Source organism: Vipera ursinii (genome assembly GCF_947247035.1).
Source record: "Vipera ursinii genome assembly, chromosome: 2".
NCBI classification, from domain to species: domain Eukaryota; kingdom Metazoa; phylum Chordata; class Lepidosauria; order Squamata; family Viperidae; genus Vipera; species Vipera ursinii.
The window spans coordinates 90,254,306-90,279,594 of NC_139513.1; the positions used below are offsets into that span (position 1 = coordinate 90,254,306).

General features: G+C 42.1%; 1 protein-coding gene across 5 annotated transcripts in view; it reads right to left on the bottom strand.

Annotated features, from left to right (window-relative positions):
• P4HA2 (prolyl 4-hydroxylase subunit alpha 2) overlaps positions 1–25,289 on the bottom strand; it is a 343,153-nt gene that overhangs the window by 42,317 nt on the left and 275,547 nt on the right. The window contains exons 1-2 of one of the 5 annotated variants that reach the window (XM_083354382.1): positions 12,117–12,187; positions 11,335–11,384 (exon numbers count right to left, since the gene is read on the bottom strand). The exons of 3 other annotated variants lie outside the window; for them this stretch is intronic. The gene's annotated coding sequence lies outside the window, so the exon portion shown is untranslated. Of the gene's footprint in view, positions 1–11,334; positions 11,515–12,116; positions 12,188–25,289 lie in introns of those variants that run through there. One more of the 5 variants, XM_083354386.1, reaches the window with a different exon arrangement.

The following is a 25,289-nucleotide window of genomic DNA, read 5'->3' on the forward strand; positions in this document are numbered from 1 at the left end:
TTCAACAGTAGAGACAAAAAAGAATAATAAACATTGAATATTTAAAGGTAAAGGTTCCCCTGCACATGCATGCTAGTCGTTTCCAACTCTAGGGGCCGGTGCTCATCTCCATTTCAAAGCCGAAGAGCCAGCGCTTGTCCGAGGATGTCTCCGTGGTCATGTGACCAGCATGACTAGACGCCAAAGGCACACGGAACACTGTTACCTTCCCACCGTAGTGGTCCCAATTTTTCTACTTGCATTTTTACGTGCTTTCGAACTGCTAGGTTGGTAGAAGCTGGGACGAGTAACAGGTGCTCACTCTGTTGCACGGCACTCGGGATTCGACCCGCCAAACTGCCGACCTTCTGATTGACAAGCTCAGTGTCCTAACCCGCTGAGCCACCGCGTCCCTCATTGAATATTTATGTCAGGGCTAAAAAAACCAAAACACTCACCTCCTGAAAAGCTACTGATTTATTTTATTTACCAAACTTATATGCCACCCACTTGGCACAGTGAATGTAGGCAGCTTACAAAATTTTGCAGAGGGCATGTCCTGAAAACTTCTGATTTCTCATTGTTTATGATACAGTGGGTGTTTTCTGCTGAGTAAGCAGAGGCTACTGCAGAATCTGTATATGGAAAAGGTATATAGTAGGGCTACTAATGGTTTGCATTTGCTTCAAAAGAGTGGCTAGGAGCACATACGGGGCATCTGTTCATAACTCATTAAAGCAGAGACATGTTTTCCCACATGATTAATTCTGCAATCATAGAGGCACATTATACATGCTGTGTATATATTCCCATGTATTCTGAAATAGCTTTTCCATGTCAAATGCAAAGTCCCATAATAGCCAGCTTGCAATTATGAGTACATATGAAATTTGGTGATAGAGTTCAGGCAAAATTTAAGAGGAAGTTTCTAGTAGCTGGCTAATGTGAGAACTGATCAGGAAGCCCAAAGAAGCAGAAGATTTTCAAGATTAAGAAACATAAATAAACCTTGAATGTACAGGAATGCCCATTTCTAATCTCCAATATTTTTAGCATATTTATATTTTTGACGAAAATAACCTAACATATATTTGCAATAAATACAACTGTGTAACGGTGCTTGAACAAAAAGTCAAAGAACAGGAACAACAAGTCATACTGTAACTCATAAAAGAGAGTGGAGATGTATCACATCAAATTAAGCCTTTAGTTGGAGTCGGTAGAGGAAAACAACTATGCATTAGCAATCAAATGAAGCAAAGGAATAAATTAAGTGGTGTTGAATATGCAGCAATTTTTTTTGGAATTCCCAATGCAAGTGCTGTCCACACATACATATGTCAGAAAATAAAATTGTTTTAACACCAATGAGCCTTGCGGTCCATTCTTTGAATGCTTCACAGAACCCTAGTCTGTATTTATGAGGGTTTGTCTCCGATCGTGTCTGATGCCGTGTGCAAAATACTGATTCGGAGTAAGCACCTGAAAGAGAATCTTGGTTTGAGAATGATGCTAGGGGCAGGGGTCCCCAACCCCTGGTCTGTGGAGCAGTATCGGGCCATGGTATGCCAGCAACCAGTCTGCACAAACAAGGAAATCCCCATCTGTGGGATGCAGGCAGCACACAAAACCACACAGCCTCCAGTCTGCGGAAAAACCTCTTTTGGTGCCCAAAAGGTTGGGGGCCTCTGTAGTAGGGCATCAGAAAAACAAATAGGGTTTTAACTTCCGTATGGATTTCAGATAGACTATGGCATCAAAGCTAAAGAAAGTACTAATAGCATCATGTAAGTCTCTTCCCATTATCGCCAATTTATTCTGCATTTATTCTTGCGGTTAATATTTTGATCTGAAACAAAGGCACTCCCTGCCAAATGTGGAATTATCTTAATTTCAGTTAACCAATGACTTTTGTAGCCTGTTTTATTTCTTAAAGTCTGCTTTGGAGCAGGCTAAGAAAACCTCTGAAACAATACAGGAAACACTGGAAGGGAAATACATGAAAATTACTTCCTTTTTCTGCAGAAACTTCCGAGTTTGATATTAGTGCTGTCCTTTGATTTAAAGAAATCTAGTTAGGATACAAATCATTAATTTACGTTTTATTTATCGATTGATTGTACAAATTTACACCCTGCCCTTCTCACTATCTAAGTGACTGAGTGGTTTACAATAAAAATAGCATAAAATTCTTACAGAAATAGACAAAGTTAAAAAAAACAGAGACATCAAGCCACCAACCATCTCCAGGAATGGTATATCACTATTGGATCCCATGCTAGTTGACAGAACCAGGCCTTAACACTCTTCTGGAAGGCCAGAAGGGTGGGGGCTGGCCTCACCTTAGGGGGCAAGGTTTTCCATAGGGTGGGGGCAATGAGAGAAGGCTCTCCTCCTAAACCACAGGTCTGCAACCCGCGGCTCCGGAGCCGCATGTGACTCTTTTCAGCCGTCTCCTGCGGCTCCCAGTCCTCTGCCATGTGCAGCCCAAAAAAAAAAAAAAAAAAAGTGGGACTAAAAAAGTTCAACCAATCAATTCAAATATGCAGGGTAGGTGCATATCTCGCCTTGGCTCCACTCTTCAGTCAAACCCTGTTCTGCACATGCGCGCATGTACACACATGCGCACACATTTTTTGTGGCTCCCAGTTTTTCCTTTTGTGAGGGAACCGGTTCCGAGTGGCTCTTTCACTGTTTCAGGTTGCTGACCCCTGTCCTAGACCCTACCAGTCAAAATTCTTTAGCTGACAGGATCCGTAACATGCCCTTCCTGCCAAACTGGGTCACACAGGTGAATGTAATAGGGACGTGAAAGCTCCTCAGCTAACCTAGGCCTATGCCATGAAGGGCTTTGAAGGTCATAAGCAACATCCTGAATTGGACCTAGAAGCAAATCAGCAGCTCATGCAGCAAAGGTATTACGTGTATCCCTAGGACTGAATGGACAACTACATTTTGTGCCAGCAGCTGCTTCCGGATACTTTTCAAGGATAGCTCTATGTAGAGAGCATTACAATAGTCCATATCGTAGATCAGGGGTGTCAAACTGCCGGCCCACGGGCCGGACGTGTCGCGACAAAACCGTGCCCACCCCATTGCCGGCAATGGAGAAAAAGCTCCGATACGTCACGCGACGTCATGAGTTTGACATGCCTGTCGTAGATGACCAGGGCACATGTGACTGAAAGAAGAGCTTCCCAATCCAGGAAAGGACACAACTAGTACAAACACAAGTTGAGCATAGGCCCTCTTAGTCACGACTGCCACCTGCTCCTCAAGCAGTTGTTGTGACTCCAGGAGGAGCCCCAGACTACACATGGGGTCTGTCTGGGGCAATACAATTCCAACCAAGACAAGAGATGATAGCTCCAGATACAGAACAGTCCTCCACCCGCAGCCACTACATCTTACTAGTAAGTTAAAGTGGAAGCAAATGTATTCCCTCTTTCTCAAGCTAGTTGTGCAGGTGGAAAAGAGGTAGCCTTCCAGAAGCAATGGTCATATCAACTACAACTGCTAAGAGTTGGAGATATACAGAGGCCCATGGGTTCCTCATTTCTGATACAACATCAGTCTCTACATTCATACTGGCAAAGAGAAAAATTCAGAATCACAACTCTTATGCCTGCCACATGAAAAGAAATAATTTAACATTTTGAACATTCTGACTGCATGTGGCACAGAAGGAACTTATCACACACTATTAGCTAGAAAATAATGCACATTTCTCAAAAGGAGGAGTTTAAGAAGCTGTGAGTTGCTCAAATCTTAACTTAACATAAACATCCTGAAAGTTCATATGCTCTCTATATGTCTCTGTTTATTCAAGTTCACCTGTGACTTGAGATTCAAGGACAAAGTGCACACAAAGACACTGAAACCCGAGGATACTTAACAGTTTAATCCACAAATAGCAACTTTTTCCAAATTGAGGAGAAATGCTCTGTATTTAAGAAGTTTTCTGCTGACCATGTTCCAGAAAGTGGACAAAGCCAAAACAAAACAAAAAAGATTTTGTAAACATAAATATAATTAATGTGCTTCATCCTGATATTTTAACACTTTTCCCTTTCTAATATTAAAAATTATCATTTTTACCATTGAATCCATCCCATCCCTTGGACTGCAAGGCGATCAAACCGGTCAGTCCTGGAGGAGATCAACCCTGACTGCTCTTTAGAAGGCCAGATCCTGAAGCTAAAACTCAAATACTTTGGCCACCTAATGAGAAGGAAGGACTCACTGGAGAAGAGCCTAATGCTGGGAAAGATTGAGGGCAATAGAAGAAGGGGATGACAGAGAATGAGGTGGCTGGATGGAGTCACTGAAGCGGTAGGTGTGAGCTTAAATGGACTCCAGAAGATGGTAGAGGACAGGAAGGCCTGGAGGAACATCCATAGGGTCGCGATGGGTTGGACACGACTTCGCAGCTAACAACAACAACCATCCCAAACATATTACAGAGACTACTTGCAACTCTGACCCACAACTTATGTGTCCCAATTAAATTCCCCTCCCAAAAGAAACTGGCAGTCTTTGTCTATTAATGCCATTATATAAGTCTAAAGTGATTTGAAGTCTCTACTTCATCTTAGGCATAAGGAACATAGTTTGAACCAAATGAATCAGACTTTACAATTAGAAGTGAAAAGTCTTCTGCTAATGGCAATAAAAAACATGAGCCTTGATTTTAATCAAATAATATAAAAAGCAGTCTTAAAATAATATCTGTATAGATTTCCTGGAATCTGCCCTTGCTATTCTCTAATAAGAAGCAAGTGAGTGATAGTCTTGAAGCCTGAAATCTATAACTCATTCTAGATCAATGAAAGTTAAACTCATCCTGTTCAGTGGTGGCAGAACACTTCCTACATTACATTTAGGAGCAAGGATGAAATTACTTTGACTACAGGATATTAAAGCAAGTTGGAGTGGGAATTCAAGTAACCTACACGATACCATGGTTGACAATGGTGATGGGTGACACTTAGGGATTAAGGATAGGGATATTTTTAAGGAAGTGTTTGCTGCAATCGCAGTCATTTTTGCTGTAAATTGTTTCACTGTCTGTCAAACAAATCCATGCAAATCGTTTCGGCAGGTTACTACTGGTGAAATCTGTGCTTAAATGGAAGGAATACAGAATATTGAAATAATAAAAATTGCACTCAAATGCTTCCTTAACCACTTCCGTTCATTCCCCTTCTAAAAGAGAAGGGTACCACCCCAGTGCCATACTTTCAGATGCTGTTCTTTAGCAGTCAAAATTGGCATACGCATTCCCTCCTTCGCTCAGTGATAACGCCTGAAGAAAGTTACTATTTTAAGAACAGCACACAAGATTCACTTGAATTCAGAAAAATCTTGATTGGGTGGAAAGAACCTTTACAAAGAGTAACAATATTTTTCCTGATAATTTATCTTATGGCATCAATGTCCAAATAAAATTCCAAAGTTTTAAAAGATTTGAGTAATTACAGTATGATACAAATCTTGCTTTCCCATAAACACTACCCCATTGTCAATAGAGAAATAAAAAGACCCAGATAGAAGGAGCGCAGCTGGAAAAGCAGCAGAAAAATATGTCTTTCTCTTGTGTTTTCCATCAAAATGGAAAAAAAAGCAGGGGAAGAATTCTACATAAAACCCAGAGTATTGATGTAAAATTGCCAAGGATTCTGGAACAACAGAAAGAACGCTTTCTTCTGTTTCTTTTTTCCACAAAAAGCAAGAAAATGGGCAGAAAGACAATAAAATTTAAGTGTATTTAATTTATAACACCACTGACAGATGTAAGCTTTGTTATGAATTTACTTTAAAATATTTTCAAAATAGCAGCTCAAGCTGTAGACTAATTGTTGTGCCTGTTATATGTTATTTTTACCTTAAGAAACAAACAGGTAAAAGAGACAGCACTAAAATGTACCATTATCTTTATACCAAAGCAAAGAAAGGTATTTACTTTCAATATTGTCCAAAAAGGAAGCACTAATAAAAAAAAGTGAAGGAATATATAGTATTTTTAATCAGATGAAATGAATAAATCAACTTTTTTTGCATTTGAAGTACTGTAACCACCAGCCATTTCTACTTGTAATCAATGTTACCATTTTTACAGATTTTTGGACACTAATTTGTGATTCTTTGCCTTTTCACATGCTAGCCTGCTTCATGATTTAATGAATTTCACATTACTATTTTACAATTGCTCTAATTACTTTTTAACTTAGGTGTCAACAGAAGATTGATTTAAAATGGCAGCGCTCTTACAGTAAATCAAACCTTTTTTACATACAGTCATATACGATCAATGTTATCCACATTATAACTATCCAAGCTTAAGTTCTCAATATATTTGTTGCCAGTCACTCAAGCACCTTAAATCTGAGGCTTATTTTCTCCCCATTCAGCAAATCAAGCTCTCGAAAAAAGATATTTTAACCTATTTTTATTTAACTGACCTAATCTGAAACACAGCAATGTTTCCCACTGCATTTGAATATACAACTATGCATAACCAGTAAAATCATCCCTATTAAGTGATTAAATGCCAGGCCCAAAATCACAGATGACACATAATACTGGTATCAGGGGTATACCGTAGTCAATATTGACTCTGTGATGAAGTGTCTGCTATATAAACAATTTCAGTTTATGTGAGTCTAGACGCCTTGCTCTAAGTTTTTTTTAAATTGAAGCAGCAAGTAAAAACTTCATTCAGAAACCACACTCTTGCTCATGAATTCTTTATTTTATTCTTCCATTTATACCAGTTTTTTTTTGTTTGTACGAAGCCCCAAAACCATAAAATAAAAAATGTGGCTGCTGTGCAGCTCCAGTAGGAAATAATCTAACACTACTGGCTGCTTAGAAGGAAGCTCTGCTGAATCAGTTAAGATTTACTCCTATATAAATCACACATAGAATTGCAAACTAAGACATTTCAATGGAACCTGCAGTGACTAGCTTAAAAGATACTGTACCGCCTTATGAGTAATTAAGCTGAGAAAAGATAACACAAAGTATAATTGATATGGCATGATATTGTTGTAAACTGAAGAAAAGAAAAGCAATAATAAAAGCATTCTGAAAATCTAAAACATTGTAAAATTAATCTTTGGGAGCCTCAAAGAACAAATCAATTCTTTTAAACCAATTCCAGGGCCACAAATGAATGTATTGCTCAGCACTGAATATTATGTCATCAGCACAAAGAATTAACATAGTTGTCTAAAACTGAAGCTGCAGTTTCAAAGTAAATTCACATACAAATAAATGCAGAATATCACACTTTGCAGATTTATCCATTGAGCGGAATGGTATTGACAGTGTAACTGTAGGTAATTCTAAGGATTATAGTACTTTAAAACAATCTACAGCTGCCTTACAATAATTTCTACTACAATATTCTCTTCAGCTGACCAATGCAGTAACATCAAGCATGTCACTAAAGAATGTTCATCCCCAATCTTAGTTCAGATTATGATCATGATTGCAAAACAAAATCCAAGTAGATTTTATGAGAAGGGGCAGTAAAACTGTTAAGATGTTGTCTTCTTTGTTGCAGACTTTAAATGGAAGGAACAGCATTCTGAGCTGATGCTACAGCAGTCAAACCATGCCATAGTTCAGGATTAGGAGATAGATGAGGCAAGAGCCTGTACTGTAGTTTTTTAAAGTGCAATTTTAGATGCACAACTGGCAAGCAAAAAAGAAGTCAGTTTAAAAGCCAAAAGGAACTAATAATGTGAGACCATACAGGTCCATAGCTCTTTCTCTCTTCTCTCCTTCTTTCCTTCCTTCCTTCCTTCCATCCATCCATCCATCCATCCATAAGGCACAGGCCTTTCCCAAAGTCTTTAGAATTCAGAAGCTCTTTTACAGCATACCCACAATTCTTGCTAAAACCAAGTATCTGTTCTAATCTCTTAAAACAAGAGCCTTACTAAATGCTTCTTTCCCCTAAGATAACTGTTTTCCAGCTGGCGTCCAGAATTGAACACTGCATCTCTAAAACACTACACTCATCCCTTCCACATGCCTGCATCACCACCTCCCATGCCAAAAGTTTAATGCACATCTGCAAATAATTAAACAACTAAATGTTAAACATTTAATCTTTTTATGCTTTAAAATTTTAGTGTGTTTGGTGTCTCAGATGCCTTTTTAAATACAGTGGAACCATGTACCAATAATCTTATGAGTTTATCTTAATAAAGTTAGTAACCTTGTGACTTCTTGGCTGTGCAGCTTTAAAAATACTAACATTGGATTAGTCCTGAAAGACATTTTAGAGCTGCAATGAGGTTTTGTTCTGATGACTTTAAATTTGGTTATTCTATGTTTCTCTTACTCCAAGAGAAAAACTCTAAGGCAAATATATGAAAAGATCTGGTCTATTCAAACTCCAAGCATGAAAAGGAAGCTAGGTTGTATTCTCCATTCTAGAGCTAGCCAAAACTTTGGAGAAGCAGACATGTAATTGCACCTGTTGGTCCCAGTCCAGCATTAATATGCAATATTCTATCAGATATGTCTATAAATAACTTTGGGACAGAAGATTTTCAAGAAAATCATATTGAAAATCTTTCTGTAAAATCCCCGCTGTAAAAACTTTGGAAAGAAGTCTTAGCTGAAATAAGTCTGCTTTGAATCTTTTCCTGAACATTCAGAAACTTATAATTAAATATGAAGGAAAATTATCTCCTCCCTCTAGATTATTAATAGCAAACAAGTTAAACAGAGGAGAAAAAAATGACTCAAAAATGAAGGATAATTTCCATCTGTGCATCAATATCAAATACAAAAATGACATTCTTGCCACACAAAGAATGCCATAATTACTTGGACTATTAGACAGTATCGACAATAATATTCAAAACTGGCTTCAGCTTCCAACATTATACAAAGCATAAATCATGGTTTCAAATCCTAGTGACTAAACTTGCATTAAGCCAAAACATTTTTAAAAATATGTCATAGCTTTATAGCTGCTCTTTGACTGGTCATAGCAGTCTACAATATGGCACAGATCAAGGTCTTATTTATCTGGAGCTTCCACTCTTACAACTTTGATTGTTTAAACCCAATTTTTACCAAAAATCACAAGGCAGCAGAAATATTTATTCTGTATGTTTAAAATAGCAATTAGGCCAGGATTATGCATCCTTTATCTGCAAGAATATATGGTAACAGGAAAAATAACAGGAAAGGCATGAAAAACTCCAATTGGATTTTTGTATTCAGTTAGAAGTAACAGTTTTGATGAATTGGGGTGAAAAAGGGAAACAGATTTGAAATCAAAAGGAATAAACAAAATAAAGAGGAAGAAATATGCTTTGGATATTAGCATATTTGCTTACTCATTAAATAGTTGTTTTGTTAAGGCAGAACCTCTATGTCAGAGTTTGAATGCTATATTATATTTCATCTAATTATTGTCTATCAAATCATATTTTACTAAGCACATTTCATTTAAAAAAAGTTCTAGTCCTGCCTTAGGCATAAAAGCCAGCTGGGTTATTTTGGTCAGTCAGTCTCTCTCAGCCCTGGGAAGGAGGCAATAACAAATTTTGAAAAAATTTACCAAGAAAATTGCAGGAACTAGTCCAGTTACCAGGAATCAACACTGAATTAAAGGCACATACACATAAATTCTTTGAATTCCACCCGCTGAGGGAAGTTCCATAAACAAATAATTTTTACAAAAATAGTTTCTCTTAATAAATAATGTTGTTTGCTTTGGAGCTGACACTGTTGATTTTTAATCCTGACTTCATATGCTTTTGGAATGTAGAGGTCCTGGAAGAAAGGCAAAGGATAAATCTGACAGTGAAATATGCCATCTGGATAATTTTCTAATTCATGGACCTCAAAAAGATGGTCATAAAAGGGATACAGAATGCGGTATCTTGTGGTAGAGTTAAACTGTCTCTCCCCAAATATCAATAAAGCCATTATCTTGCATGCAACCTACGGTATCTCTTCATACCCAACTTTTAAGTCCTAGAAATTTATTGACAGCTTAGTCTCGGCTCGGTACTGACGTGCAATATCAGGTTGTAAATTGTTTGTATGGAGTTATGTAACGTAATGAAGTCCTAAAATGGATCTCAAATCTTCATGTTCACAAACCAAAACTCTGTTGCATACAACAAGTTAAACCATGGTTCACTGAATAAACCATAGTTGGCTGCACACACATTAAGCCAGAATCATACCTTACTTGGGAGAGCCTAATGCAACAAGACACTCTCTCTGAAGCACTTCAGAACGGGAAAGTAGAAAAAGGAAATCCGCCTCATTGTGATTGCCAGGATTTCTGGCTTTCCATTTCCCCCTCTAACTTCACTTTTGACATTACCCTACAAGAACTAAAGAGACATTGTGTATATACTTAGAACAACCTTTTAACTCTGCTCAATATAGGGCAGGTTAAACATAATGAATAAACAAAGCCATGGAAGGAAAAAGCCTTAGTACTGCTACCCCAACGCAACGGGGTCTCTCTAGTCTCCTACTTTGTCAAGACAAATTGACAGAGGAAAACCACCATTAAAGAAGAGGAAACCGCTGCCCTGATTTCCCCTCTCTTTCCTAAGGCCTAGCTCAGGGGTAGGCAACCTCGGCTCTTTTATGACTCATGGACTTCAACTCCCAGAATTCCTGAGCCAGCTTGGCTGGCTCAGGAATTCTGGGAGTTGAAGTCCATGAGTCATAAAAGAGCCGAGGTTGCCTACCCCTGGCCTAGCTGATCAATCTTCGGCCTTCACTGCTCGGTTAGATTAGGAAGGGCAAAATCATTTGGCTGGCTGGCTGGCTGCTGGAAGATCCTTCACAAATTGGGAGATTAAATAGCAGTTTCTTTTCTCTCCTTCCCATTCCCATTTGTTGCTTGGGCTCCAAACTTCCAAGGCCCTCCTGAAACTTAGCTCCCTCCCTCCCCGCTTCCATCACCTTCTGGGATGTCGCAAATCGAAAAACCTCAGGTCTACGTGCCGATACACACGACTACCCAGCGAGAAAACCTTCTGAAGCGCAGAATGGGGTCGTGGCGGACGGCCATTCCCTCGAGTCATTCCCCACCCCACCCCGGTCAGAAAAGCGGAGAGGAAGAGGAGCGAGCAAACCACCTTCCCTCGGCCGAGGGACGGTAGTACTTAACTTGCCCCGGCGCGGTTAAAGGCTAAGCTTTTCCCAACTTAGGACTTCGCCCGGCCAAGTCCGTCAACATTTCCCGGCCGGGGCTCTCCCAGAAATAGCTTTCTTCCAAACCGACGCCCTTCTTCTTCCCTTCTCCGTCTCTTCCCTCCTTCCCTTCCCCGCCATCACCCGGGCAGCGTCTCCAAGCGTTACCTGCAAGAAACCACCGCGTTCGCTCTCTGGCTCGGCTCTCTGGCCTGTACCTGAAAACAAGTTAAGCGGGAGTTTTTTTTTTATTACGGCGTGGTGGAAACCCTTCCAGGCTGCACAGCTGGGGCTCGGCGATGAAGTCATCGCCAGCCCCGCCGCTCCTCCGCTGCGCCTTCACGAGGTCTGTCTAACCCAGGGGGTCTTCAAACTTGGCCCTTTTGTGACTTGTGGACTTCAACTCCCAGAATTCCTCAGCCAGCCAGCTGGCTGAGGAATTCTGGGAGTTGAAGTCCACAAGTCGCAAAAGGGCCAAGTTTGAAGACCCCTGGTCTAACCTTAACGCGTCGCCGGCAAGCTCCGGCTTTCGCCGGCGCGCGTTCCTAATAACCTGCCATGCAAGTGGGGCGGGGGGGGGTTTGCAGGAGCCATGCGGGGGGGATGATGGGCTTGGCAATCCTAGACAGGCTCGCCTGGGCTTAAGTCCCGCCGCTTTGGTCTTGGGGGAAGGGGGTGTCTTGCCGCTCGGCGGGCATGTTGTATAGGATCGCGCGGTGAGGCGCGCTTCTCCGCGCGCAAGGGCGTGGGGTGCCGGGGGGGGAGGAAGAGGGCGCAGGTCCCAGTTGAGCGGGAGGCGGACAGTTAGGAGCCCGGAGAGCCGTGGGGCAAGCAGCAGGCAGGCAGAGCTGGGCAAGCGTGGGAGCGGCAGAGCGGCAGGGCTGGCAGAGGGCTAAGGAGCACCCAACGCTGGTCTGGCGATTCCGACGTTCGGGATCAATGCAACGTACAAGGCGTCCCACAGGTGAACCCCCGATCCTGTCCAGCCCGGGAAGAAGCGGCGTCGGCGTCGGCTCGCCTAAGAACAAGCAACGCGACTCCGCGCTTTCTAGAACAGCCCTGCCGCTTCTAGTCCCGCCCTCCCTTTGCTGACGCGCTTGGCGTTCTGCGCTCCTATTGAGCGGTTGCCACGTCGGAAACCCCTCCTTCTCCCTCCTCCCTCCCTCCCCCCCGCGCTTCTGGGACAAACCTAGGAAAGGCTCAGGCGATGCCGTAATGCTTCCAAGAGCTGCGCCCTCGACTTTCGAAACAACTGAGCCGCCTGGCGACTTGTTTTCGCCTTCCCGCCTCGTCTTGCCGTAGCAACCAGTTTACACGTTTACTTTTCGGCACGGTGGTTCGTACCTAAGAACTCTTATCGGCAAGAGTTTTCCGCAGAAGAAATGGCGAGAAACAACCATTGACTTCCAATGCGGAATATGGCTACGAGTCTGGGTACACGTAAGGTCCTAATTTAAGCATGGCTTACTGAATGAGCTCTTGTCCAAATCAGTTACTTAAGTGATGTTCCTCGACCAGGGCGGCTTGAAGATGTGTGGACTTCAACTCCCAGAATTCCCCAGCCAGCATGCTAGAAGTTGAAGTCCACACAGCTTCTAGCTGCCAAGGCTGAGGAACACTGATCTAAACCAAGGCTGAGTTCATCTGTCATGTTAAGCCAGCGTTTCCCAACCTTAGGAACTTGAAGATGCGTGGACTTCAACTCCCAGAATTCCCCAGCCAGCATGCTAGAAGTTGAAGTCCACACAGCTTCTAGCTGCCAAGGCTGAGGAACACTGATCTAAACCAAGGCTGAGTTCATCTGTCATGTTAAGCCAGCGTTTCCCAACCTTAGGAACTTGAAGATGCGTGGACTTCAACTCCCAGAATTCCCCAGCCAGCTATGCTGGCTGGGGAAATCTGGGAGTTGAAGTCCACGCATCTTCAAGTTCCTAAGGTTGGGAAACACTGTGTTAAGCCATAATGTGATTCAGTTCTCTTGCAACGTATGTAGCCAGCCACTGTTTTTGTTTTTTCAAAAATATTTTTTATTATCGAGGTTTTCAACAAAATAAAAACAACTGCTTTTAAACTGAATGTATGAAGAACAAAGAAAAATAGTAAGGGAAGAGAAAAGAATGTGAAAAGAAAGACAAAGAAACAAAAAGAAAAGCTCACGGAAAAGTGATTTGGATCTTCTTAACAGTAGCTTCAAATGCATTTTTTAAAAATTCTCTCTCTCTCTAAGGTTACATCATAATTTTCTGTTTTCCCATAATCTATCATTTCTAATCATCAAGTCCAAAAATCACAAAATCATTTTTTTTCTTTTTTCAGCAAAAATTCCATAATGGTTTTCCAGTCATTAATAAATGTAGAAGTTGAGCTTTCTCTAAGCGGAAAAAAATCCCCTGATTTTGAACTAAAAGGTAAAATGTCTTCTAAAATAGTCACATCAAACTCTATTCTGATGGCTTCAAAGCAACTCTTCCATTTTGATATGTACAGGCTACTGTACTAGTAATGGGGATAGTAAAACCTGAAACATAAACTTATCTTCTGAATGTTGGTACATCACTACTGTATTTCTGTGCAAAATATTTTAAGAGAAATGAAAGGAAAAAGAATGGCAAATGTTTAGAATTGCAGTTTATATCTCAGGTCAGAAATGACACAAGGAAAAGATACATTATTCTTCTTGAAATATTGGTTAGATATCAAGGGATCAAAGGGACGCGGTGGCTCAGTGGGTTAGGACAGGTCGGCAGTTTGGCGGGTCGAATCCTGAGTGCCGCATAACAGAGTGAGCGCCTGTTACTCGTCCCAGCTTCTGCCAACCTAGCAGTTCAAAAGCACGTAAAAATGCAAGTAGAAAAATAGGGACCACTCCGGTGGGAAGGTAACAGCGTTCCGTGCGCCTTTGGCGTCTAGTCATGCCGGCCACATGACCACGGAGATGTCCTCGGACAAGCGCTGGCTCTTCGGCTTTGAAACGGAGATGAGCACCGTCCCCTAGAGTCGGAAACAACTAGCACGCATGTGCGGGGGAACCTTTACCTTTACCTTTATCAAGGGATCATTATTGCTTGGAGAAATATCAAGAGATTTTTATTGTTTCTGCCTTACCAGTATAAAAAATAAAGACACATACAAATGGTTTATTGCCCCAGCCCAGAGATTCATGGTATTCCTGCAGCAATTATTTATAATTGTTTTTCCCACAGCTGAATGGGTATTAACTTTGGTTCTTTCAGTCTAAGATAGAACTGTACAACTGTTGTTATAATTAAAATTTCTGCCCTGAGAAACTTGAGTCTCTAACTCTAGGGTGGAAGTCAGACAAAAAAACAAAACATATATTATCTCATAACTCAAAATCCACAATTGGAGACTTGGTCAGGTGTAGGATGCAAGCATATAAGGCATGTGGGCTGGATGGCTGTGGTATGTGCTGTGGGCCTTTGGCATTCCCAAAGCTGCCTCAGCTGGGAACACTTTGGGCAGCCCTGGGAAAGAAATCTGAGAAGATTCTCTTCCTGACTAGCTTGAAGCAATGTGCTACCACCCAAATTACTTTCTGACGGTGAATTTGTATTTGCTTTAACAAACTGAATCCTTGTGCCTCCATGATCCTGAATGTAACACTGAAATCCACTCACTTTGCATAGGCTTAGTGAGCTGAACATGAAGAACTGAAGGCCACAGAACAGAGTAGTTAATGCTATGGTCTTTACAGTCATAGTGTACTGCTGTGAAAGTTGGTCATTGAGAAAAAGGGATGGATAAGAGAAAGAAAAAAAATGAATTATAGATCAGATAACTATTGAGTTCCATGGACTGCCAAAAGACCCAAGTGATCAATCCATGATCAAATAAAGAATGAATGACCCCTTCCTTCCTTCCTTGCCCAACTCACACGCAGTGAATCTGGGCAGCATCAACATTAAAAATCCACAGTTAAAAATCATGAACTTGCAGAAAAGCAACAAGGTGGGAACGATGTTCTTATTTATGTGGGAATGATGTTCCAAAGGGAGGGAGCCACCACAGAGAAAGCTCTTTTCCTAAATCCAACCAGATGTACTTGATACTGGGGACCTACAACATGCCCTGCCTACCTGCTCTGATGAGCCATATAGATGTAGTTAGGAAGAGCTGATCCTTCAAATCACCTGGCCCCCAAGCCAGAAGGGCCTTAAAAGGTGATAACCAGCACTTTCAATAGCACCGTGAAGCAAATGAGCAACCAGTGCAGCTCCTGCAAAAGAGGTGATGCATGTGCATGTTTGGACTTGCACAAAACTATGTGGCCCTATGCATTTTGAGCTGAGTAGTTGCCAATGGAAGCTTCTGGATGTTCTTCAAGGGCTGCTCCATGCAGAGCACATTACAATAGTTCACATGGGAGACAGCAGGAAATGGGGCGACTATGAGAAGGTCTGTTGGTCCAGGAATGGGCATAACTGGCATATAGCATGCAGTTGTGCAAAGGCACTCCTGATCACGACTGCCACCTGCTCCTTGAGCAGGAGTTGCAAGTCCAGGAGAATCCCCAGATTATGCACTGGATTTGTCTAGGGGTTCTCCTGGACTCACAACTCTCAAACCCCATCTACAACCAAAGATGGTAATTCTCCAGGAATCAAGGCGCTCCAGACACAAACCACTTCCTCTTCGCCAGGGTTCAATTTTCACCAATTGCTGCCCATCCAGACCTCAACAGCCTCCAGGCACCAAGAAAAGGCAGTCACAGCATTGCTTAATGCACTATGGGAAGAGATCTACAACTGAATATTATCAGTATATTGATGATATCTCACCCCATTGTGACAGATGGTCACTTCTAGTGGTTTTATGTAGATATTAAAACAGGAGTGGAGAAAGCACCAACTCTTGAGGGACCTTGCAAAGCAAAAATGCAAATTCAGTATAAGGCAGGGGTAGGCAACCTTGGCTCTTTTATGACTCGTGGACTTCAACTCCCAGAATTCCTGAGCCACGTGGCTGGCTCAGGAATTCTGGGAGTTGAAGTCCATGAGTCATAAAAGAGCCAAGGTTGCCTACCCCCAGTATAAGGCATTGGGGTTGCGTTCCCTATGAGCAGCCCGCACCATGTCTCCTGTGATTCTATCTTCCTATATCAGGCAACACTGAGATACTATTACCTGCCCTATTTGCCCCACAGAACCTCCATCCTGCACCTTTAGGTCATAGTCAGCGAGCCAAAGCTCGCATATTTGGGCTCTATGATGACAGCAGATGGTCAATTGGAAAACATTGCCACGTTTTGCAAAGTTGTAAGGAATAGAAAAAGGGGAAGTAACAGATAGGTGAATGGATGGGATCAAAACATTACTGTGTTAGAATATCCTTGGAACAGCTCGCTACTGGAGACATGCTGAGATGATGAAAAGTTGTCCATGCGGTTGCTAAGATTTAAGCCTATTTTAGTGGTGCCTACAATTTCACTATGCTTTCTACAAGTTCTAATTCTCTGTGAAACCAAAACCAAAAGTCATTATATTTTTATGTGGAAGAACTGATTATGGAAACTGATTATGAGCCCACAGTTAACCTGCTTTATAGCGATAAATAGGAAATACAGTGAGTAGATGTGTTTTTGTGTTCTAGACCTTTATTCTGTTAATATTTTCAAAGTAAGGATGTAAAAAGTGGAACCTGGGAACAGGGGTATGTGGTATATCAACATACCTTAAATGTTCTGCCCAGTCCCTGCAGAACGGATGAGGATAGGTGCCTTATACCTTACTAATGTTTATTTTATTTTATCCCTTAACATTCCTGAAAAGGTTTTCTCAAATTGGATCCCAGCCATGCCCTGTTTTGGCGTGTAAGCCTAGGTATGCTAGGCAAAACCCAGTCCTCCAGCCAGTGGAATGTACTCTTCCCCAAGTTGTAATACACAACAATCTTGCTGTATTTGCATATTTGTATATTCCAGGAAATATAGCGTGTGTTGGCAGGGTTTTGGAAGTGATTTGCCACCGCCTTCTTGGCAGATCTTGTTTCAATACCCAAGTGTAGCCTAAAGGCCTGATAATCTTCCTTACTTTCCAAAACCAGCCATAATCAGACAAATGGTACCACTTTCCTGGAATCAAGTTAAATTTCAAATTCAAATATAGCAGCCAGTAAGCACAAACAGAGATTTTTCAGCAGGAGGAATGCACCTTAAAGTTTGCCTGCAGGACTATAATTAGCATGCTTTGTTTTCTGGCTTTTCTTCCTGATTATTTTCACAGATGCATGTTCATTCATGAGAAATATAAAAGAAAAGCTCAAATTTCCACTCAAATTACAAATAGAGCTTATTCAAACTACGTATATAACATCCTGCTTAGTTGGTGAAATGGTACTTGAGTTGGTGGAATTGTTCATATCCCTTCCAATATACTCTCAGGCAACAATTTAATGACACAAGTAAAAATAAAAGTGCATTTCTCTATATAACTATTCCATCTGTCAGATAAATGGATTCCTTGACAGACTTGAAGGAATATTTTTTTAAGGTGTGTATTTGTGTTCTAACTTAAACATTGTCTATAACTGCTATTTTGTATTCATCCTTGATCTATGTTTTTATTCTTTATATATTGAATATTTAATCTTGGATATATTATTATTATATTTTTAAATTATAACCTATTGTTCATCTGTTGTTAAACTGAATTAACTGTGTTAAATTACAAAATTTGAAGAGCACGTAGCATGGAAATTAGCTTTCAAGATGGTGATTTGTTTTGGCTTTGAATGATTCAGAAAAACTGTTCTTAGAACCAATTGGTTATGCTACACAATAAATTATGCTCAGCATCAGTTTCAAGTTTCCGGCCATCTTTCTTGTCTAAACTTTCATATATTTTTTTTGCCTCTTCTATCAAACACAAGCTTGCCTAATGTCTATTCCAGTCTTCTCTTCCCTTGTCTTCTGCCTTACTGCTTCTTATTTGCGAGCAAGCTTCCACTTCTTGAAGATCTATCAAGATCATTCCCTTTGCACTTGTTAGTCCTTCCTCAAGGTTCCCAGGATTAATAAGACCACCTCTGAACCAATCACCAGCCTTCTTTCAGCCAATCTGTAATTTCTAATTCAGCATAACAAAGACTTTAAACACCTTAAATCTGCTCAATCCATTCTCAGAACCTATGGAGTTAGAAGCCATCTCTGTGTACTAGTTAATGCTAGGTGTTGGTCTTTAGTACCATCCGTTTTTGTTTTGTTTTGTATTCAGTTTAATATTCTTAGCATCTTAGACCCTTCCAAAGATGAGGTCCTCAATTACACAGGAGACTGAAATTCTTTCATTCAGTAGTTAAAGACAGAATGTTCAGACTTTTTCATTCAGCACAGTGGTTATAAGCTGGCAAATGAAGGAGACAAGGCTAGTACGTGTGTCCTTCTCCTTTCATAGAGAACATCTGAATAGGTTCCCATGATCCCTCTTCTATCTCTGTGTTACCCATCATTTCCTTAGTGAGACCCATTGGACCCATTTGTACCATCACACTGTATTTATGCAGCTGTTAGGCCTATTTGCAATGGCCTTGTATTAAATATAGATGGAAATGTGCATAGATTTTACATAATTTGGCTTTTCCAGTACTCCAAGTATGCTGGATTTCTGAAGGAGAAGATTTCCATAGCTGTCTATACGTAATAATGGGCATTAAAATTTCAGCATTTTGTATGATGTCATTGGATAAATCAAATCAAATAATAAAAGCAACCTTCGGTATATTTCCTTTTGTAATCCTCTTAACTATTAAGAGGAATCAGATCTGCTCAGTGCCCAGAATCGTTGAGAATCAGGTCATATGTAAATTTAATAAATAAATCTGGTGGCTATTATCACTTTGTTAAAGTGCCAGATAAAGATCTTATTTCCCACATGGCACGTGTGTGTCAAAATAAAAGACCATATAGGAGCCGTGACCAGGGGGGCTTTTGCCCAGGTTCGCCTGGTGCGCCAGCTGCGACCCTATCTGGACCGAGATGCCCTACGCACAGTCACTCATGCGCTCGTGACCTCCCGTTTGGACTACTGCAACGCTCTCTACATGGGGCTGCCCTTGAGGACCACTCGGAGGCTTCAACTGGTGCAGAATGCGGCCGCGCGAGTTGTGATGGGGGTCTCCCGATACTCCCATGTAACACCTCTACTCCGCGAGCTGCATTGGCTTCCGGTTGCCCTCCGGGTGAAATTCAAGGTGCTGGTGATGACCTATAAAGCCCTACATGGCTTGGGTCCGGGATATCTGAGGGAACACCTGCTGCCGGCATCAAGTTCCCTTCGTCCAGTGCTCTCCCACAGGGAGGGTCTTCTCAGGGTGCCACCGGTAAGAGATTGCCGGCGGGTAACACCCAGGGATAGGGCCTTCTCAGTGGGGGCGCCTGCCCTTTGGAACCAGCTGCCAGTGGAGCTGAGGACTGCCCCCGACCTCCGTTCATTCCGCCGGGGCCTGAAGACCTGGCTCTTCGAGCTCTCTGGCCCAGGCTGAGGATTAATCTCATTTTAACTGAGGATTTATTTATGCAGGGACAAATATAATTTTTTTTAAACTTGGTTTTTAACTTTTGTATTTTTGGTTTTTAATTACCCTATAAGCCGCCCTGAGTCCTCTGGGAAAGGGCGGTATATAAATGTAATTAAATAAATAAATAAATAAATAAATAAATAAATAAATAAATAAATAAATAAATAAATAAATAAATAAATAAATAAAAAAAAAGATTTATGTTTTTAATTGTACATTACCAAGACTGCTCTGGGCAATATACAATTAGATAGAAGGGGGGAGGGAGGGAGGGAGAATGTAGGTCTGGCATCAGAAACCAAGCCCTATTCTTTTTGTATCTTTATGAAATTTCAATTTCACATGCCTGAAGTTCCAGGGCAATTTTATCTTGGGAGAATCCTCTGGTGTTTGATTGCTTGATGTTTGATTCACTATCACTGGTTGCTTTTAGTTTGCAATGTTATTTTTCAGGAGCAACTAAGAAGCAGATGAAAGATTGGACATACTTCAAATTTATAAATGTGACTAAAATAAAAATCCTACAAAATGAATGCCAAAACTTTGTTTGGTTGTTTGTTTTGCTTGTTTGATTGATCTTGGTGCCACCTAACCTCAGTCAAACTCTGGGTGCCTCACAATGTAAACAAGATAAGATAAAATACTGTAAAAATTAAATCAATCAAATATATATCCAGCTAGTAAAATATATGGAAAACATGCAAAAACCTCAAGCAAGCGCTCCAGACATTCTAACCCAAGGCCTGGGGAAACAGGTCTTTAAGGCTTTCTCAGAGAAGATCTTATTGCAGAAAGCAGATGCCATGACAGAAAAGGCATAGTTGTACTTAAAAACTCCTGATAGACAGTTTGATCAAGAACATTGAATATATCTATTGTTGTTGTTGTTGTTGTTGTTGTATTGCATTGTTATTTTAGCCAGAGTTATATTGCAGAGTAGTAGTTTGGCTACCAAATTATCAGCTCTGTTGTAGGACACGCTCATGAACTATCCAAATGCACCACAGGAGGCCAGGCTGGCTTTGCACCAGAAAGAAAGACAATAGGTTTTCCCTACAGCGTCAGTCTAGGCTACTTCCCATCCCCAGAGCCTCCTCATAAATGGGTGTCACAACCAGGAAGTTCCAGAGCCAGTAGGAATCTGACTCCCTGTACAGAGCACCAACTCATTTCCCCACCGAAGTGGTACCTATTTATCTACTTGCGTGGAACATGTTTTCAAATTGCAAGGTGGGCAGAAGTTGAGGCAAGTGATGGGAGCTCACCCTGCTACACAGTGCTAGGACTTGAACCGCTGGAGCAGAGACCATCTTCAGGATCATTAAGCTGCCGAGCCACCACACTTCTCAATACATAACCACTGGAGATAAGTAGTCCTTTCAATAACTGAGCCTTACGCTGTATAAAGATTTATAGATAATAACCAGCACCTTGAATCACACCCACAAGGATACTGGCAAGCACTACAAATCACAAAGTAAGGTGACACTGGCACACTGCCTACTCATCACTGCCTGTACTGCTGAATTCTGGACCAGCTGAAACTCCTGCGTAGTCTTCAAGGGCAGCTGAATAGAATGGAATGGAATGGAATGGAATGGAATGGAATGGAATGGAATGGAATGGAATGGAATAGAATAGAATAGAATAGAATAGAATAGAATAGAATAGAATAGAATAGAATAGAATAGAATAGAATAGAATAGAATAGAATAGAATAGAATAGAATAGAATAGAATAGAATGGAATGGAATAGAATGGAATAGAATAGAGCTGGAAGGGACCTTGGAGGTCTTCTAGTCTAGCCCCTTTCTCAGCAGAAGAACCTATACCATTTCAGACAAGAGGGTGTCTAGCTAGCCTCTTCTTAAAAACCTCCAGTGATGGAGCACTGATGATTTCTGAAGGCAAGCTGTTCCACTGGTTAACTGTCCTCACTGTTAAGAAGTTTCTCCTTAATTCCAGGTTGCTTCTCTCTTTTATCAGTTTCCAACCATTGTTTCTTGTCCTGCCCTCTGGTGCTTTAGAGAATAGTTTGATGCCCTCTTCCTGTGGCAGCCCCTCAAATACTGGAATACTGCTATCATGTCACCCCTGTTTCTTCTTTTCTTTAGACTAGCCAAACCCAAGTCCTGCAGCCGTTCTTATGTTTTAGTCTCCAGGCCTTTGATCATTTTAGTTGCTCTTCTCTGAATTTTTTCCAAGGTCTCAACATCTTTTTTGTAGTATGGTGACCAAAATTGGCTGCAGTATTCCAGGTGTGGTCTTACTAGGGCTTTATAAAGCGGTACTAATAGTTCATGTGAGCTTGATTCTATGCCTCTGTTTATACAGTAGTTGAATTGAGAAGTGATAAGGTATAAATAACTGCTGAAGGACTTCCCAATGCAGGAAGTGATGAAACTGGAGCACTAGATGAAACTGTGCAAAGGATTTCTTTCCCAATGCTAGTTGATTTTTGAGCAGCAATTGTGAATCTAAGAAGGTTGACACTGCTCTTAAAGAAGGAAATGCAACCCCATCCAAGAATAAAAGTGAAAGATCCCCATATTTTGTTGGCCTCAATATCCACAGTCAGTAGACTGTAAGTTTGAGTTTTCCCTTAGACATAAAAGCTGGCTGGGTGACCTTGGGTCAGTTACTCTCTCTCAGTCCAACTCACCAACAGGATTGTTGTTGGGGGCAAAATAGGAGGAGGAAAGAGTATTAGGTAGGTTTACCATCTTGAGTTACTTATAAAGTAATAAAGGCAGGATAAAAAAAATCTAATAATCTAAAAAAAAAGATACAAGTACAGACTGGGCAAGACCTGGCTCAAAAACAGCAACTGTGAGAGGGACCTTGGAGTCCTAGTGGACAATCACTTAACCATGAGCAAGCAGTGTGCAGCAGCAGCCAAAAAAGCTAATACAATCCTGGGTTGTATAAAAAAGCATAGAATCAAGAACAAGCGAGGTATTAGTACCTCTTTATAAAACCCTAGTAAGACCACACCTGCAGCCAATTTTGGTCACCATATCACAAAAAAGATGTTGAGACCTTGGAAAAAATTCAGAGAAGAGCAACTACTATGATCAAAGGCCTGGAGACTAAAACATACGAAGAACGGCTGCAGGACTTGGGTTTAACTAGTGGTCTAAAGAAAAGAAGAAATAGGGGAGACGTGATAACAGTATTCCAGTATTTGAGGGGCTGCCACAAAGAAGAGGGGGTCACGTTATCCACCAAAGCACCAGAGGGCAGGACAAGAAACAATGGTTGGAAACTGATAAATGAGAGAAGCAACCTGGAATTAAGGAGAAACTTCCTGACAGTGAGGACAATTAACCAGTGGAATAGCTTGCCCCCAGAAACCGTGAGCCCTTCATCACTGGAGAGTTTTAAAAAGAGGCTAGACCAGGGGTCGGCAACCTAAAAAAGAAAAAGAGCCACTGGGAACCGGTTCCATCACAAATTAAAAAAAGAGGGAGCCGCGTGCGTGTGTCCATGCACGCGCATGCGCAAAAAGGTTTTTTGCGCATGCGCGGACGCACGCGGCTGCCATTTTTTAAAAAATGAGATGGAACCGGTTCCCGGTTGCCCGATGGCGACGGCCCGTCTGCAAAGCTGCCGCTTTCGGCAGCTTTGCAGACGGGCCGTGGCAGCTTCCGCAAAGAGCGGCGCCCCTGCCCATTCCGAGAGGTGCGCGCGCACCTCTCCGAACGACCGGAGTTGCGCGCGCACCTCCCCAAACCTTTGGGGAGGTGCGCGCGTACCTCCGTGCGAAGGGGCAGCGGCGCCGCTCTTTCAGGAAGCTGCCGAAAGCGAAGGGGCAGCGGCGCCGCTCTTTCAGGAAGCTGCCGAAAGCGGCAGCTTCCTGAAAGAGCGGCACCGCTGCCCGTTCGCGCGGAGGTACGCGCGCACCTCCCCAAAGGTTTGGGGAGGTGCGCGCGCAACTCCGGTCGTTCGGAGAGGTGCGCGCGCACCTCTCGGAATGGGCAGGGGCGCCGCTCTTTGCGGAAGCTGCCGCGGCCCGTCTGCTAAGCTGCCGCTTTCGGCAGCTTCACAGACGGGCCGCGGCGGGCTTCCTGAAAGAGCGGCACCGCTGCCCATTCGCGCGGAGGTACGCGCGCACCTCTCCAAAGGTTTGGGGAGGTGCGCGCGCACCTCCGCCCATTCGGGGAGGTGCGCGTGCACCTCTCCAAACGGGCGGTGCCACTCTCCATTTGGAGAGGTGCGCGCGCACCACTGCCCGTTGGAAGAGGTGCGCGCGCACCGGGCGGCTGGGAGCCGCAAGAGACGGCTCAAAGAGCCGCATGCGGCTCCGGAGCCGCAGGTTGCCGACCTGTGGGCTAGACAGTCACTTGTCTGAGACGGGATAGGTTTTCCTGCTTGAACAGGGGGCTGGACTAGACCTCCAAGGTCCCTTCCAGCTCTATTCTATTCAAGAAAAAGAACCATTTTTTCCCCCACACACTCTTCACATTTCCAGCAAAGATTTGAAATACTTTTATTATTTTATTTTACTTATTTATATCCTACCTTTATTATTTTTACAAATAACACCTTCCTCCACCTATTTTCTCCACAACAACCCTATGAGGTGGGTTGGGCTGAGAGAGAGTGATTGGCCTAGGACAGGGGTGTCAAACTCAATTTCATTGAGGGCCGCATCAGCATTGCGGTTGCCCTCAGGGGGCCAGGTGGGTATGGCCAGGGTGGGCGTGGCCTACTGGATGGGCGTGGCTAGAGTGCATATGGCCTACTGGGTGGGTGTGGCCAGCTCTACATCGTTCGCATCAAGGGTGCCTATGGGGGCCTGGGCAGGAGTGGGACAGGTCTGAGGGTCTCTGGCAGGAGGAGGGTCTCTGGGCCAGGGCCAAGGCAGTGGGGGCCATTCCCTCACTGTTTCCAGGATGGCTTCGCGGGCCGCATGAAACCACTTTGCGGGCCGGATCCGGCCCTCAGGCCTTGTGTTTGACATGTCTGGCCTAGGAGGTTTTCATGGTTAAGTCAGGATCTGAACTCACAGTCTCTTGCTTTCTAGCACAGTTCCTTAACAACTAGACCAAATTGGCTTTCTTTTCTAGACAATTTCTCTGATGACAAATTCCAATGATACAACATTTTATTAAAAAAATCTCTTTAAGACTAGAATACCATGCAAATTTCATTATTTCAACCACATATTTTTTTCATTTGTCCATTTGTATATTGTAGTTTATTTTAGTTTATTTTATCCTACAGTCTTTCACTTCTTTTTCTTCTGTCTCATAGTTCAGCAAAAGTTTATACATTTTAGCAATAACATGTTCTTGATTGCCACCTCATTCTATTTCACTTTCAGTCTTACTTAGTTCAAAAATGTAACATCTTTTATCTGCTTTAAACCTTTTTGTTAATTGTAAGAAAACCATTTATGAGAATATCCTTCTGTTATCAAATCATCTTCTGATTTCTCCCCTTGAGGAAATACTGCTACATCTCGGAAAATGTTCCACTGCATCTGTTCAGTATTCTCTGAGTTAATGTCAAACCATTTGAACAGAGGATTAACACATACAATCCAAGTGCTCTTTCCAATTAACAATATGTTGACAACATAATAT